The 18,065-nt window shown below is 37.4% G+C and overlaps 1 protein-coding gene and 1 long non-coding RNA gene across 2 annotated transcripts in view; both read left to right on the top strand.

The window, feature by feature from the left end:
- LOC125228620 (semaphorin-2A-like) overlaps positions 1 to 18,065 on the top strand; it is a 144,101-nt gene that overhangs the window by 93,940 nt on the left and 32,096 nt on the right. The window lies entirely within an intron of this gene.
- Positions 14,586 to 15,620, top strand: LOC125228621. The gene is made up of 2 exons (XR_007177311.1): positions 14,586 to 14,970; positions 15,382 to 15,620. It is a non-coding gene; the product is annotated as an uncharacterized LOC125228621 (long non-coding RNA).

The following is an 18,065-nucleotide window of genomic DNA, read 5'->3' as shown; positions in this document are numbered from 1 at the left end:
AAGTAAGCAGTTGATTTACATCACTGACCGACAATTCCTTATTGCTGCAGATGAAGATAGCTGTGACAACTGAATGGAATGGACGAGATCTTCAGACTTTGATTCAGATTGTTACTTTAAATTTAGTGTTTAGAAAACCGCGTCAATTTTTACCCTTTTTCCTTTTTCTGACAGTGCTTCCTGTCTACGTACGGTCACTGAAAATTTATGGTTCACATGTTGGGGCATTTTCAGAATTTGCGGGCCCCAATTAGCGTAAGTTGTTAACAAAAATTAACTCAATGACAGTTTTGTGACGATAATTAAGCATGAAATTTCAATAAAAATGTAGTTTTTGTGTTAATTACACAAACTTTAAGCGATAATCTATATTCAGAATGTGAAAAAAGCAAATTTTTAGACAGATTTTATACTTAATTGTCGTCACAAAACTGACAGCGAGTTAATTTTTGTTATCAACTTTTGCTACCTTTTGGGACCCAAATTCTGCAAACGCCCGTTGACGTACTGTCAGAAAAGGGTTAATTTAAAACATTTCTTTTCGTTGTGAACTTAAGTGTAATGTATGAATTCAAATGGAAACTAGAAATAAAATCTACATATTTAATTTATTTGAGCAACCAAGTAATACTATTTAATTAACTAACTGCAAAAGTTACCTAAAGGGTTATAATTTTAAAAGATAGCTTGAGTAGGTACCTAAGTTTGTAAGTTTTATTAACTGTATAAATATTTAATGTTCTTTCTAAAGGAGAACACATGTTAAAAGGTTGGTTAGTTACGTTCATTCTTTATTCGACTGTCCGAAAAAGAAGTCTACCTATAACTGCTTACTTATTATTTTCAGAGTTCTTGTGTGATTGTTCTACTTTAGGGGCGTTCCACGAGAATGTCGCTTACGACATGCAATTCTTCTAATACTTCTGAAGACGCTAAGAAAGCGAAGTTGTGTCTGACAACCTTTCATGATTTGGTTAACCAATTGGCAGTATTTTCTCGAGCTTTACGGATTTGATTGATATAGCTGCCATACAAGGCAAAAGCATGCACGACTTTCTCGTGGAATCCCGTGTTTTTTTTTCCACTATATTTAACATTGAAAGGATTTAACCCCGATTTAATACCTTTAGAATCATTTCACACTGGGTAATATAGGCTATGTGATGATGTCATCATTAAAAGAATACGAATAATAACTACAATGAATTTTAAGTTTTTAAGTATTGCTGAAAACAATTAATTATATAGGTTATTAATGATGATATTGATAATTCAATGTATTTTTATACAATATTTTTTTGACATTTAGAATTTATTCTAGAAGTTTTTAGACTAGTATTTTTTTATACAATTTAAATTGCTATCATTTTATTAATTCAAGTTTTAAAACAATATTGTTTATTGCACCAATAAATTGCTCTGATATTTAGAATAAGATGAATTTTGTACATTGTTGACAATTTAAAAGTGCTTATTGTAAGCCTATTTGAATAAAGAATATTTTGATTGATTTTGATTGATTAATTGATTAAGTTACTTACTTACTGCGCTGGCTTAGCGACCCGAAGTGGATCTTGGCCTCCGATAATAGATTCCGCCATTCGCTCCTATATCCTGTGCAATCTGATGCCACTCGGTCACTTGAAGGACACACAGGTCTTTCTGGACCTCATCGATCCGTCGGTACCTGGGCCTTCCGATCGGCCGTTTTTCAGTAGATCTCCACAGGTGATCTCTTTTGGCCGCACGATCCTCTCCCATCCTCTCCACATATCCGAGCCATCGCAGACAAGAGAGCCTTGCTCTTGCCGATGACGTTGGGCTCGCCCACTTTCCACCTCCAAGGTCTTCCTGACTCTCCAAGAGCCATCCTCTCGTCGCGTAGGGCCCAAAATCTTTCTGAAGATCTTCCGCTCTGCCACTAATTTTAATATGGTGTTGTTTTAAATAAATTATTTTCATTTTAAATAATATTTAATGAGTGCGTAAGAAAAAATGTGTTGAGTTAGGTATCAAAAAGAGTTGTTATACAATTATAATTAACGAAATCTTCAACAAAATAGTACGGTTTAAAAAGGCAAGGACTGTGTCAATAAGACTAAAAAGGCACCGGTTGCGTGACAATAAAATAAAAGAAACCGCTCGGTAAAACAGCTGCAGCTTGTGCACACACCGAGTAACGTTGGGCAGCGCTTCTCTTTTTAACCCCCGACGCAAAAACGAAGGGGTGTTATAAGTTTGACGTGTCTGTCTGTCTGTCTGTCTGTCTGTCTGTCTGTCCGTCTGTCTGTCTGTCTGTCTGTCTGTTTGTCTGTCTGTGTGTGTGTCTGTCTGTGGCATCGTAGCTCCCGAACGGATGAACAGATTTTGATTTAGTTTTTTTTGTCTGAAAGCTGAGTTAGTCGGGAGTGTTCTTAGCCATGGTGTATGAAAATCGGCCCACTATGTCGCGGTCGGGGGTTTTTTCAAAATTTTAATTTTGTGGTTAGGTTATTGGATTGTTCAGTTATACCCACCATTCAACTGACAGGCTTGCTACTTGCTACCACAGACAATATATACCTAAGATATAAGAAGATCATACCATCCCATACATTAAAATGCGACCGCCTAAGAACGTGAATACACTACACCACACATAGATGGCGCTACTAAAAAAAATGTCTTGTAGCTTTCGATTATACTTGTAGATGGCGTTAAGTGTTACTTTTGACATAGATTTATGGCTCGAAAGTGACACTTAACGCCAATCTCCAAATAATCGATGGCAACAAGGCATGTTTTGTGGCGCCATCTATGTCTCATTTAGATGGCACCACATATTTGGTTGATGTTCAGTTAGATAGCGCCAATGTGAATTATTTAACCATCAAGTAAATATGCCTATGGGTGAAAATGTAAAAATAGTTTTGACAAGAATCCTCTATAATTTGCTACTATATTCTCTGGTCCCAGTGAAACAGGTTACAAGTCCCTGCAGCTCAGTAGTAAAACGGCTTAAGTTGTATGGAGTCTTACACTATTTTACAGCTGAGCTGCGCGAGACTTATACCTCTTTTCAATAGGGTTACAGTATTGTTAACAGCACAGAATCTATTCAACTTTCGAGTATTCAATCCGAGAATGCAAATTAAGGGTTTAGCTTTGTTCATTCTCTTGCTCTTGCTACCAAAAACAATGTGTGTTGTGTATACAAAAAACAATGTGTGTGTGTCGGTTTTTTGGTTTCTACATACAAGTTGGTCTTGTTTTCAGGTACACCATAGATTAAACTTAAGAAGATCATACCGCGCATACACTACACCACACATAGATGGCGCCACAAAACATGCCTTGTTGTATTATTTGGTGATTGGCGTTAAGTGTCACTTTCGAGCCATAAATCTATGTCAAAAGTGACACACGCTATCTACAAGTATAATCGAAAGCTACAAGCCATTTTTTTTGCAGTGCCATCTATGTGTGGTGTAGTGTATTCGCGTTATTAAGCGGTCGCATTTTAATGTATGGGATGGTATGATCTTATATTTAATTTATGGATACACGGCTAACCCTGGTTAATATGAAGAGATATATGTAAATAGATAATTGTATTGCGCAGTATCTGCACAGGGTGCGTAGCCGAATGGCACAAACGCTCACGAAACGAAACGCTAGTAGATATCTATCCCTATCGCTCTTGCCTATTGGCACGACAGAGCCGGACTACGTTTCGTTTTCGTCTGGCGTCGGAGAAATGCCATTCGGCTACGGGGCCAGTATAGAATAAGTTGTGCGAAAGTGTGATCGGGCTTTATTTAGACATTTAGACGTTCTTTACAAAATCTCATGGGTCTTAGATTTCAGTGAATTATCAATTCCCCGGCCGCGAGGAAAAAAAAAAGTGAAAAGTACTCGTGAATCTCGTAATAAATTTACCTTAGCAAAGGTTTTCTACCTTACTACGTTGACGCAAAAAGACGGTTATGATTTTGATCGGGTAATATATTTATGTATGTTGATCTTATCCGTTCTATCATAAGTTTTATTATTTTGACAAACGATGTGTTATAGTTATTGTTCGAGTCGGTTAATAATACATATCTTCTCATAAAAAGCATACTGCAAATAAATAGATTAAACAGTACAATTAAAACTGAATCATAGATAGATAGATAGATAGAATACTCTTTATTGGCACACCTCAGCAAGAGATACAGAAAAAAGTTACAGCGGAGACAAAGCAAATGATTATAAATAGAGGCAGACAACAGGCGGTCTTATCGCTAAAAAGCGATCTCTACCAGACAACCTTTGGGTAGCGGAAATAAAAAAAACATAATCAGAAAGAGTAGATGCTTCGAAATGAAAAATCATACTTATTCTAATTTCCAACACACAAATTGAATAAACATACACATATAAGAGAATATAAATAGACTTACATAAACATACTTAAATAGTAATATACAGCAAGACAGATATATAGTAACAAACATCATTTAAATAATTTTTCCCCTCACTAGCTCGGAAACACGTGTTTTGTCCTTTAATAGCAGCGGGTAAAAACGCATTTTATCCACTAGTGGGTAAAGTAATTTGACCTTGAATAAAGTCAAATTAAATGCTTTAAAATTGATAAAAGTAGGTGAATCTAGTAATAAAGATGATTTACCACCTGTGGAACTACTGGAAGCAGTGATAAACGCATTTCTTTGCGTTGTAGTTTCCTCGTTATAGTGAGGGGAAAAGTTTTGTGTTACACTCGGGTGCAAATGTATTTTACTTCTCGTGTGTTAAAAAACTCGCAAGTTCAGGATTCTATTCTCGAACCACTCGCTTCGCTCGTGGTTCAACTATAGAATCCTTTCACTTGCTCGTTTTTCAATTCCACACTCGGCGTTAAAATACAACTTTGCCCCCTTGTATAACAAATAACTATTAAAGCAGTTTTTTCGCAAACAGTGAGCTTCGGTAGTTTACTTGTTGCGATGTTTCACCGGCGATGTTATCTGCATAATGTGGTTCAGCGGTGTCCCGCGTTATTACAGATTTCCATTTTAACCACACTTACCCTAATTAACTGTTATTTTACCGGAATATTGTATTGTATATTTATATTATTAGTTCATCGTTGATGAACTAATTTACAATACTACGACGTCGCGTCGACGCGGCGTCAGGCTTTGCCCATAGGTACAGTTGGCCCGACGCTACGCTAGCGAGACGCTAGATGTGGACCCTAAACCCTATGATGGACGTGGTAGGTACCAGCAGCGGCTGGTCCATACAAGCCGATTCCCACCGGCTTGCCTAAAACTGATTAGGTACTAGGAAAGTACCTTGTGTTAAGGTAGGTTTTTTGCTCAGTGTTGCCTAGCAGAAATTTTCACCAGCCGCCACTGGTAGGTACTATCTTAAATCTGCGTATACATTTCGACCCGTTACTAACAATGGGATAGTAGGTACTGTAGGTAGACAAATCTACTTAACATAATTTTTAAAATACTGAAATAATTTTACTACAAACAAGAGGTATTTAAGGAAGAGACTATATAGTAGTTAGACAAATGTGCCTTTCAAATCCATACTAATACATATCATAAATGGGAAAGTGTGTGTGTGTCTCTTTGTTTGCCCGTCTTTCACGGAAAACGGTTTTTTTATGTGGAGATAGTTGAAGGGGTGGAGAGTTTGTCTCTTTCTAACGCGAGCGAAGCCGCGGGCAAAAGTTAGTCGTCTATAAATACACCACATCAAAGCTTAGGTACCACAAAAATATAGGTATGGAAAATCACAATTAAAACTCTTTTCTTCTTTCTAGCTTGTCTCGGAATATAGAATTTTTCCACGTCTCGTGAAAGCCTAGGGTCCGCTTTGTCAACTAATCCCAAAATTTGGCGTAGACAATAATTTTTAAATACTGTAACATTTCAATAATTTTAAAGCAGTTTTTTCGCAAACAGTGAGCTTCGGTAGTTTACTTGTTGCCATGTTTAACCGGCGTCGGTATCTGCATAATGTGGTTCAGCGGCGTCTGTTATTACAGCACGGGAAGCATGGTCGCGCGATAGATGATAAAATATCAGGCCGTCCCTATCGCACTTACAAATAGTGCGATAGGGACGGGTTATGTTAAATCAGAAAAAAATGCAGGGAATTCCGAAACAATTTTTAAAAATGCTATAGTTGAGCATTTCTTTTTTTTGCCATTTTTTTTATTTTGATTTTTTTAGGGAATTTTAGGTCAATTGTACTCAGAATCACGAGTACTTTAAATCTCACTGGGAGACAAAAAGTGTCCCAGAATTTCTATACATTTTTGTTACCTTCCTTTTATGTCACCCCACACATTGGTGTACGGAAAATGGTAACAAAATAAGAAAAAATCGTATGGGACAATTTTTTTAACTACTAGGATTGAAAAAGCTAGTGATTCTAAGTCGAAATAGCATTTTTTTTAAATATCACATTTCAGAAAAGTGGCGAAAAAAAAAGAAATGCTCAGCTACATTTTCCACAATATTCACTAGGCAAAAGCTTTATTTACATGAACATATTTACATAATTATATAAGAAACTAAGACTAAACTTAAAAGCTAGCTAATGTCTAAAATAGGCCCTTGAGGCATTGTACCAAGGATACTGGCGACATTTCCTCGCTGTATCGCAATGCTGATACGTTGAGCGAGGAAGTCGCCAGCTCTTCGGTCACCAATTACCTCAACCAGACGCTTCGCGATTTCTGTGAACAGCTTGTTCGCGCTGGGGCCCCATGGACCTAGAGTTTCTACACCAAAGGGTACAAAAAGGTATTCTTTGCCAAGACTTTTGTATTTATTACGTTTCAAAATTTCGGCACTTTCTGCCGCTGCGCCCGCTTTTATCTTGGTCCGTTGGAGGTGAGAGCTAATATTTGACTTTTCCGTTCCGTAGTCAACTAGGAACCCTTATAGTTTCGCCATGTCTGTCTGTCCGTCCGTCCGTCCGTCCGTCCGTCCGTCCGTCCGTCCGTCCGTCCGTCCGTCCGTCCGTCCGCGGATAATCTCAGTAACCGTTAGCACTATAAAGCTGAAATTTGGTACCAATATGTATATCAATCACGGCAACAAAGTGCAAAAATAAAAAATGGAAAAAAATGTTTTATTAGGGTACCCCCCCTACATGTAAAGTGGGGGCTGACATTTTTTTTCATTCCAACCCCATCGTGTGATATATTGTTGGATAGGTGTTTAAAAATGAATAAGGGTTTACTAAGATTGTTTTTTGATAATATTAATATTTTCGGAAATAATCGCTCCTAAAGGAAAAAAAAGTGCGTCCCCCCCCCTCTAACTTTTGAACCATATGTTTAAAAAATATGAAAAAAATCACAAAAGTAGAACTTTATAAAGACTTTCTAGGAAAATTGTTTTAAACTTGATAGGTTCAGTAGTTTTTGAGAAAAATACGGAAAACTACGGAACCCTACACTGAGCGTGGCCCGACACGCTCTTGGCCGGTTTTTACTATTAAAATTCAACAATTCAACAGTAGAAAAATGTTCTCTTACATAAATGAGTGTCCCAATGGGTAAAATGGACCTAGGCCCTGTAGCCGAATGGCATTTCTGCGATGCGAAACGCCGCAGAAATGTAGTCTGTATCTGTCGCGCCAATACGCAAGAGCGATAGAGATGGGTAGCTACGAAAGAGTATTATCGTAAGCGTTTCGTGAGCGTTTGTGCATTCGGTTACGCTGACTGTAGAAAAACTTGGAGTCGCTTTGTTGGGTTGGGGTTTGAACGTCCTTAATTGCCATTATCCACTAAGATTTGCAGAAACTGTTCAATGCATAGTTTGATTACTGTATATTCCTGTTAATTTACTATAGATAATGTCGGATAAATTACAGTATGATTTTAAGACTAAATATTAAAACTCGCCCCTTCATTTTAAAGCGACCCCGTTTTACCTACCGTTTACATAAACTAGGCTCATTTGGTTATTAATATGACATGATGCACTGTATGTATAACCGAACAAATCGCTGCAAACAGTTCGTTAGATATCCAAACAATGGATTCATTAGCGAGGTAATCGCTGTGGTCATGGGGTCTCATCCGGAACAGTGCAAAATTATTTCCAAATAGAAGTCATAGATGGCGCTAAGTGTCACGATTGACGATTATTATTTTTTTATCAACTAGATTTAAAGGTATTTGAAGCGTCATAAATTAAGTACATTATAAATTAAATACAAACATCGATGACAACACAAATTTAATGCATTATTTTAGAAATTTTCAAAGAAATAATATCACGTAATATATTGCTACTGACTATGACGCAACAACGTGAACAACCTGCGCGCGACAGTATCGAGCTACCTAAATTTTATTGCATATTGTCACTAGATGGAGCTGCCACTATCTACAGTATACTGCCAACGAAACGGTGCGATTGTGTGCGTTCCGTTCATTGAGATATATGTACTACGTACTATAGGCGACGTTGCCAGACGGAAACTCTGCACAAGCTGACAAATGCGCGGAGTGCGCGAAGCGGTAATTTACGCGTAGAGTAGTAAGTCCACCATCAGATGTGACACATTATTATATTCCGCCTGTCAAAATTATTTATTTATTTATTTATGTACAACTTAAAAAATACAAAGTAAGCGATCACTGCCGCCCATGGACACCCGAAACACCAGGGGTGTTGGAGGTGCGTTGCCGGCCTTTAAGATGGGTGTACGCTCTTTTCTTGAAGATTTATCTTCTTCTTTAAAATACAAATATATACTTATATATATAATAATATATATATAGTGCGGTCAGTTTTTTGGATAAAGCGTATCCATTGTTCTCTTTTTTCATGACCAGGCCAAAGAAAACAGCAAAAAGTGAGCGTGCTAAAAATACAATTTTACTCAATAACTATTAACAATCAATAAACAAATTAACTATTTTTTATATTATAGTAACATAATTCATAAAGTAGTAAGTAGTTACCTAATAATTTTCCAAATTGAAATAAATATATTTCGCAAATCTATTAGAGGTGAAACACATTAGTAGGAACAATGAAAATGGCACATCTGCGTGGTTAACTTTTTAGTCTATGATTGCGTCACCAAAATCGCGGAAGCCTCGCTCCCGCTCGCGTGTTCGTAGAATATTCAGCTGTCGTGTCGGCCGATAATATTTGTTTGTGTGCGTTAATAATGTAGGTATACGTTTGTAGTAGTGTGCGTGACAAAAATGTCGTCTATTAAACAGCTGCCAATGATCGAAATTCAAATTAGTTGAACAATTTCCATTGAAAAAAAAAGTTTGTAATGCATCGGTCCGAATTGCGGATACTAGTTTTATCATCTTTTAGTAGATATAATTGAATGTAAAATTATTTATTTTGCCTGACACTCTTGAGTATTTTTTTATGCCGTTATTTTAATTTTACAATATAATATTTGGAATATAGTGCTTTATAATTATTAAATATAAAACATTTTTTAAATACTTTTTGATACAAAATCATACTTCATTGATTTGGAACAACGCTTTTTATCGGACCTACATCCGACACTATCGGAAGCGTTTATCGGATGTAGGATGTCGATCTGACACCCGATATCGGATCGGATAATGTGAAAACGGCCTAAGCATTCACCGTTAGTGCGTTTTCACATTATCCGATCCGATATCGGATGTAGGACCGATATCCCATACACTGAAGCCGCCATCTTTGATTTTTGCCTTTGAAATCCTTCCGACATTTGCCACATGCACGACCGATGCGATGCATGCGAAATCAAACCTTATCGATATGGAAGTATGAGACGCGACGATTGCCGACTGGCTAGGATTTCCGAACGCACACGAATGCGCGCTCGGTCGCCGATCTGCGGCGGAGTGGGCCAAGACCTCGACGCGACGCCGTCAGCAACTAAGTACTACCTAGGTACTTATAAATAGTCAAGAGCGTTTGTATTATAAGGACATCACTAGTCGAACGTCCCCTTCACTAGCATCGCTGTCAAAAAATGGCGGCAGACGGACTCAGGGCGTCACTTGAAGATAGCTTGTCATTGAACTTGTATTTTGAGATTCCGTTTAATAAACTGTATAATTAATAGTGGTATCCTGGTGTTTTTACTCTAACAGTTTCAGAAGCGCGATATTAAGTTACCCATATACGCCCGTACTATGAAATTTGTCCGAAATTGACAATGTCATCATTCTCGCGCCGCGCTCGTAACCATTCATTGTCATCCAACAGTATTTAATTAACACCAGTCGATCTGATTCAACGAGTAAAGACACTAGCACCATATACTACAGTTAAAAGTATCCATTGCAGTTTAAGATATATTCAAACTTTGGAGTAGTATTTGATCATAATGAGTGCGTAACAGGAAGTAAAGGTGGTCCAAACACAGTGTTCTGGGGCTGAAGTGATCAACATCCACTATTGTCCAATAGTGTGTTGTTTCTTTCTTTCAGATCAAATTATGTACATGTTGAAGAAGTAAATACTTGCTCACAAAGTGTATCACAGTAACCCATGGACTGTGAAAGATGAACCACATCCAAGTTGTCAAAGAGTATTATTAGTATAATATGTATAGAGAGGCTGCTGTAGTGAATAATCATTAGCTCACCTTGTGTGTTGTGTTTTTGTGCTTCCAGATATGTTTCAGAATACATAATACATATTGTACCTACTTGTGATATATTGACAATTGTCACGGTGTCACAGTGAAACAAAATATAAGATAAGTTTCAATCTAAATGGCACCTAAATGATTCCTTATAACAGGTGACTTTATGAGTTTTATGATCTACAAAGAGAGATGATCATTATCTTGCCCTATTTGTCATATTAAAAATAAGTTTGTCCGGAATGACATGGAATAAGGTATTTATCCTACTCAATAATATTGTGCCATTGCATCTGGCTTATGTAAGTATGCTCACAGTAAATACATTTTAAATTCACTACAGGTTAGTATAATGGATGAGTAAATAAGCATAAGAAAACTTTGACAACTCTTTTGTTACTATAAGTTTTGTCACTTTACCGGGGACTGTATTTTGAAATCTGTCTTAGTGACATTCTTATGCATATAAACTCTGTATGATCTTGCATTTTTCTAAATGAGGAAACATGTTGCTATATTACATGGCACAAATTCATCAAAAATGTTGATAAAATAATAATAATATTAACATAATAATATTTTGATGAGGTTAATTATGCATCTTTGTAAAACCATAATGTGTGTTAAAATTAAGGGCATAGCACTGAAGTATAGTGTATTGTTGATGCTGTTTTGTTTATAATAATGCTGGTTTAGCATTGCAAACATTTTTGACAAAAAAAATGTATTCAATGTAATCATGTTCTAAATTGAACCAAAGACAAATATATTACCTAGACAGACACTTGGAACATTTATTATCATGACATAGTCCAGTGTCCATTTAATGCATTGACAGTGATATAATTTGTTCTTTAAATTACATTCCTTTCCAGATTAATTTATTGATTACAGTAGTTGCCTGCCGGTAATCCGGAGACTATTGACCATAAGTTGAAAATACTTGCATTGATAAGGCATGATTCCAGAAGTTCCTGAGGTTAAATCTTGCTAAAAGCTGGAAACACCAAACTGGATATCTATTGAACTATTTATGACACTGGTAAAATTTGTCATAGCTAATGGTAAGAGATTTTGATATTTATAGACCCGATGGACTTTAACGGTCTACATGCTATACTTGTCTGTTACAACAAATCAGTTTGATTTGGAATTGGGCTTGAAACATGCCAATCAGTTAAGTTTTTAAAAGATGTGCAATAATCTGAGGTAAATAACTTAATTGGAGCTTCTAATAATTTTAACCACTTCACTGCGAAGGAATGTTTCCGAACCGAAGCATGACAAACAGGTTACCGTTTGAAGTTGACAAGTATTGTCTACTTTTAATATGTTCTGTTCCTTGAAATATAAAAATAACTGTACACTTCTATTGCTTCTTGATTTCACAAGAATATATATATTTTACATGTTTGTGACTTTTGCAAGAATCAAAAATAATGATATTTTGTTATAAAAACTCATTAACTTGTACTAAGTATTCTTGCATATGCATAGTATTAACACAACTAACAAAATTATGTAGTTGTGCAGGTGGCAGCTATATGGATAATGTTGTGCTTTAAATTGCACATATACCTACAGCTATAGCATCTCTCTAGTGTGTCTTTTGAAGCATTGTCTGGCAAGCTTGATGGTTTAATCAATAAGCACCATGCCTGATGATGATATATAAATACCTTTGTCAAGAGCCATTTGGTGGGTGAACAATGATAGATAAAATATTACATTATTTGAATGTAGTGAAACCTCGATAAGTCAAGCCAAGTGCCATATGATTATTCTTGCTTGACTGGAATGTATTTCAATACTGGTATAGTAGGCGTGTTACCTTATTTAGGAGCACGGGAAAAATAAGCCAAGTTTCATAAAATTATTTTTGGTTGGCTGAAATGTATTTCAATACTGGTATTTATAGTAAGCGTGTTACCTTATTTAGGAGCACGGGAAAAATAAGCCAAGTTTCATAAAATTATTTTTGGTTGGCTGAAATGTATTTCAATACTGGTATTTATAGTAAGCGTGTTACCTTATTTAGGAGCACGGGAAAAATAAGCCAAGTTTCATAAAATTATTTTTGGTTGGCTGAAATGTATTTCAATACTGGTATTTATAGTAAGCGTGTTACCTTATTTAGGGGAACGGGAAAAATAAGCCAAGTTTCATAAAATTATTTTGGTTGGCTGAAATGTATTTCAATAATGCTATCTATAGTAAGCATGTTACCTTATTTAGGGGCACGGTAAAAATAAGCCAAGTTTCATAAAATTATTTTTGGCTGGCTGAAATGTATCTCAATAATGCTATCTATAGTAAGCGTGTTACCTTATTTAGGGGCACGGGAAAAATAAAACAAGTTGCACGCCGGATTGAGAACCGAGTTGTGTTTTGTCTTATTACTCTCAGATTTAAGAACTGAGTTGTCATTACATATATGCACACCGGATTAAGAACCGAGTTATGTTTTGCCTTATTAATCTCAGGTTAAGACATGAGTTGTCATTACATATATGCACGCCGGATTAAGAACCGAGTTGTGTTTTGCCTTATTAGTCTCAGATTAAGAACTGAGTTGTCATTACATATATGCACGCCGGATTGAGAACCGAGTTGTGCTTGTCCTATTATTCTCAAATTAAGAACCGAGTTGCCATTGCATATATATACACGCCGGATTAAGAACCGAGTTGTGTTGCCTATACATGATGTTAATAATATATTCTGTTCACAGGGTTTCCTGATAAGCACATTGTACCTGAATCTTGTGGTATCCATGGTAATGTAACTAATGTGATATCCACAAGTAAAAATTAAGTGATTTCCATCACTTAAAGTGTGAATCATAATTATAATGATTACTTTAATGTCTGCTATACATTTGTTACTTTGATTATTGTTTCTTAAGTAGTTCTGTTTATGCAATATTGGCCTTAGGAGGCGGACCATATGCATAAGACTTCTAATTGCGATGTAGACTTTAAGAAGTGGAACATCGTGTGTTATATAGACTATCCTTAAGAGGATTGGTCTGTTTCTGTTATTTGTGATGTAGGTCTTCAGAGACGCCATCATGTGTTATATAGACTATCCTTAAGAGGATTGGTCTGTTTTTGTTATTTGTGATGTAGGTCTTTACAGACGCCATCATGTGTTATATAGACTATCCTTAAGAGGATTGGTCTGTTTTTGTTATTTGTGATGTAGGTCTTTACAGACGCCATCATGTGTTATATAGACTATCCTTGCGAGGTTAGTTCTGTTCTGGTATTTGTGGTGCAGGTCTTTGGAGATGGACCATCATGTGTTATATAGACTATCCTTGCGAGGTTAGTTCTGTTCTGGTATTTGTGGTGCAGGTCTTTGGAGACGGACCATCATGTGTTATATAGACTATCCTTGCGAGGTTAGTTCTGTTCTGGTATTTGTGGTGCAGGTCTTTGGAGACGGGCCATCATGTGTTATATAGACTATCCTTGCGAGGTTAGTTCTGTTTCTGGTATTTGTGATGCAGGTCTTTGGAGACGGACCATCATGTGTTATATAGACTATCCTTGCGAGGTTAGTTCTGTTCTGGTATTTGTGGTGCAGGTCTTTGGAGACGGGCCATCATGTGTTATATAGACTATCCTTGCGAGGTTAGTTCTGTTTCTGGTATTTGTGATGCAGGTCTTTGGAGACGGACCATCATGTGTTATATAGACTATCCTTGCGAGGTTAGTTCTGTTCTGGTATTTGTGGTGCAGGTCTTTGGAGACGGACCATCATGTGTTATATAGACTATCCTTGCGAGGTTAGTTCTGTTCTGGTATTTGTGGTGCAGGTCTTTGGACACGGGCCATCATGTGTTATATAGACTATCCTTGCGAGGTTCGTTCTGTTTCTGGTATTTGTGATGCAGGTCTTTGGAGACGGACCATCATGTGTTATATAGACTATCCTTGCGAGGTTAGTTCTGTTCTGGTATTTGTGGTGCAGGTCTTTGGAGACGGGCCATCATGTGTTATATAGACTATCCTTGCGAGGTTAGTTCTGTTTCTGGTATTTGTGATGCAGGTCTTTGGAGACGGACCATCATGTGTTATATAGTCTATCTTTAAGAGGTTAGCTTGAGACCTTGTTTGTCAAAAGCATGTTTTATGACCTTAAAGAGTAGTGATCTCAAGGTTACCTTGAAAGGGTTGCTTGCACTAATGCTTTCCAGAGGTTGCTGGTGGAATTACGGTTTCCAATAGAGTGCATGCTACAGGCTGCGCGACAACCTTGTCATGAAGGGCCAACGTCTGCGGTCGTTGCGCCGCCAGCCTCGAAAGCAGCCGTATCACCGTGGCTTGCGTATGAAGCTTTGATATGGTAATGTTTGTTATCTTATAGCAAAATTGGTGGCTAGTACACATTGATTATTACCTTTTATTAATTTTATCATGTTGATAGATAAATAATTAGCAGTTGTTAAAGGTCCTGCCAAGGAGCAGCCATGTATTCTGCTTAATATATTTTCATAAAAAAAAGATTACATGACAATATTTTCTAATATCTTCATTGTCATTGTTTATTACTAAATTATTTTACGGCTATGTAAGCCGGATCTGTAATTGAGAGCATCGACTATGCCAATTGTACATTAATTTCTCGTAACCTTATCATGTTACTTGAACGACAGTTGTGTTGTACTGATTCTATCACCTACTGGCTTAGTTCCAAGGAAAAATTATCACGTTCTCGTTACATTAAGGAACTTAGTATTTCCCATGTATGTTACAGAGCTTTTTAATAAGAGCTTTCTTGCTGCTTGCTGTGTTAGAAGGCGGCTATGCTCACGCATGGAGTGTGTCATGTTCACCTCTCACGAGTTTGATGTACGCGTTGTTGCGCGTGCGGGGAGCTTCACAGCCTACAGTGACGGAGCCAACTGTGAGTTTGTTCCATGTATTTGCTATTTAAACGACGCCAATCATCATTATTATATTGAGCGGTTGGTTAGTTTGGAATGCACCGCTCACGTAAGTCTTAACTTAAGGCATAAATGGCATAATACTTACCTGAAAATAAATGAAATGTATTGATGGGTGAAGTTATTTACAAGCAAATATTAGATGGTGTTTTGTACACCAGTAATTACCTGCCCGCCGCTAGATGTCATCTATTTTACATAATTAATTTGACTAATATATAGTATCGATCATGGCGGTAAAACATGTACTTTTCGTACCATCGCACCTTAATAGTTTTAAAGCCTTACTGGCTGTGGAGTTGTTAAATAATGACCTGACTTACTTGTACTAGGCTAGTCTGGTCATGCAATCTTGAGTTTAGTTATGTCATTACTATGATTCGACTATAAAATGAGACCAATTACATATCTTGGTGTAAGTTAGTCTTAAACTACACCGGCCGTTTCCAACGGTACTCGAGTTAATCACTTCAAAGGACCAGGGCCTGAGTGTATAGCTGGAGTATACAAAGTTCTTGTTCACTCCGCAGAAAAGAAAAGAACAAATGAACAGATGAAGTCTACCGCCACCAGTTGGAGGCGCAGCCTGCTTCGGCTGCGTTGACTGCGGCAGTCATCAGTAGCAGCATGGATAGCAGAGACTTTCGGGACGAAAGGTCAAGGTCAGAATGGTCGAGTATAAGGACATCACTAGTCGAACGTCCCCTTCACTAGCATCGCTGTCAAAAAATGGCGGCAGACGGACTCAGGGCGTCACTTGAAGATAGCTTGTCATTGAACTTGTATTTTGAGATTCCGTTTAATAAACTGTATAATTAATAGTGGTATCCTGGTGTTTTTACTCTAACAGTATGGAGAATTAACTCCTCCTGTATCGTCTTAAGGATGAAATGTAATAATATTCATTTCTATATTTCTAAGTAACTACGCGCCTGCTTTCGAGTGCTTTAAATTTTAACAAATCAATGCATCCTTTGGTCGGGGGCTGGGGCCTCTCAACTCAAGGTCGCCGGCGCGCGGCGCCGTGGTCGCGGGGCGCGGGGCGTGGGGTGCGGGGTGGGGCGCCGCGGATCTCGTTCATTCAATTCCGCTTGCATGTGTTGCGGACAGAGCGAGTATATTATACGTACGCGGCGAGCACACATACAAGCCGCACGGCAACGCCATCTAGTAATGTTCGACTTTAAACGTCCATGTGACGTTATAGGTTTAGTGCGTGATAGCTAAAACAGATGTCGCAAGATGTTGCAGTTTGAAGACTATTTCGACGTAGGATACTGATAAGAGTTTTGTTGGCCACGCGTGGCTACTGGCGCCATCTAGCTCTTTGAATGTGGATTAAATTTAGCCTACAGGTCTAGAATACTTAGGACGGCGCCCATTTTTAGTATGGGATTAGGTATCTGTACTAGTATTATTTGATCTGTGCTGTGGTATTCGACCGCCGAATGCGGGTTAGGCCGGCAAAATACTACCCTGCGTGCATCGAACCTGCCGGTTGCAGTTCTAGTTCCTATTTGCGTAAACCATACTATTATTGGTGCATGCGAGTATCCAAATTATAAATATGTATGTCTGTTTGTATGTTCTTCTGCTTATACCGCTAAAACCAATTAAAAATCTGGCAAAATATTAGAAATTAAAATGTGGAAATATTTGTACCGTCGATGTCGCTGTCGTCACTTTTAAATCAATATGTGTGAGGGAACGGGACGACACGATGTTGCCATTTAATTTCTACTAATTTTTGCCAAACTAGATTAGATTAGATTAGATTTCTTTATCCATACTATCCATACTAATCCATACTAATATTATAAATGCGAAAGTAACTCTGTCTGTCTGTCTGTCTGTCTGTCTGTCTGTCTGTCTGTTACGCTTTCCCGCTTAAACCACGCAACCGATTTTGATGAAATTTGGAACAGACAATCTTTAGACCCTGAGACAGAACATAGGCTACTTTTTATTTCGAAAAAAAAGGGATGAAGGGGTTGAAAAAGAGGTTGAAAGTTTGTATGGGATTTCTTAATTTTAAATGATAAAACCATGAAACTTTATATTTTAGCACTTGATAAGAAATCATTAAACATATATTTAAAGTCACATACAGGTCGAACGCGATTAATTAACATTATTTTTACCTTTAAAATAAACATGGTGGGAAATAAACATTAACTAAAAGCGGGTAGATTATATTTATTTGTCTACCCCGAACATTTATATAAATTAATATCGGGTAGTTTTGTGTTGTTTACATCTCCGGTGACATTTTGCTGGGACGTCAGTCTTCCGCGACCACGGCCAGTGCAACCTGGCCGAAACGTTGGGAAAAAAGGTAAAAATAATGTTAATTAATCGCGTTCGACCTGTATGTGACTTTAAATATGTGTACAAAGCGCGAGAACTTAAAGTGTTATATCATTAAACATCTTGATAAGGGATAGGGATAGGGATAGCGATAGGGATAGCGATAGGGAAAGCGATAGGGATAGCG

Source organism: Leguminivora glycinivorella, chromosome 8, assembly GCF_023078275.1.
Source record: "Leguminivora glycinivorella isolate SPB_JAAS2020 chromosome 8, LegGlyc_1.1, whole genome shotgun sequence".
Lineage (NCBI taxonomy): Eukaryota > Metazoa > Arthropoda > Insecta > Lepidoptera > Tortricidae > Leguminivora > Leguminivora glycinivorella.
The sequence above is the reverse complement of the archived record's forward strand: the minus strand, read 5'-3'. Positions and strand labels throughout refer to the sequence as shown.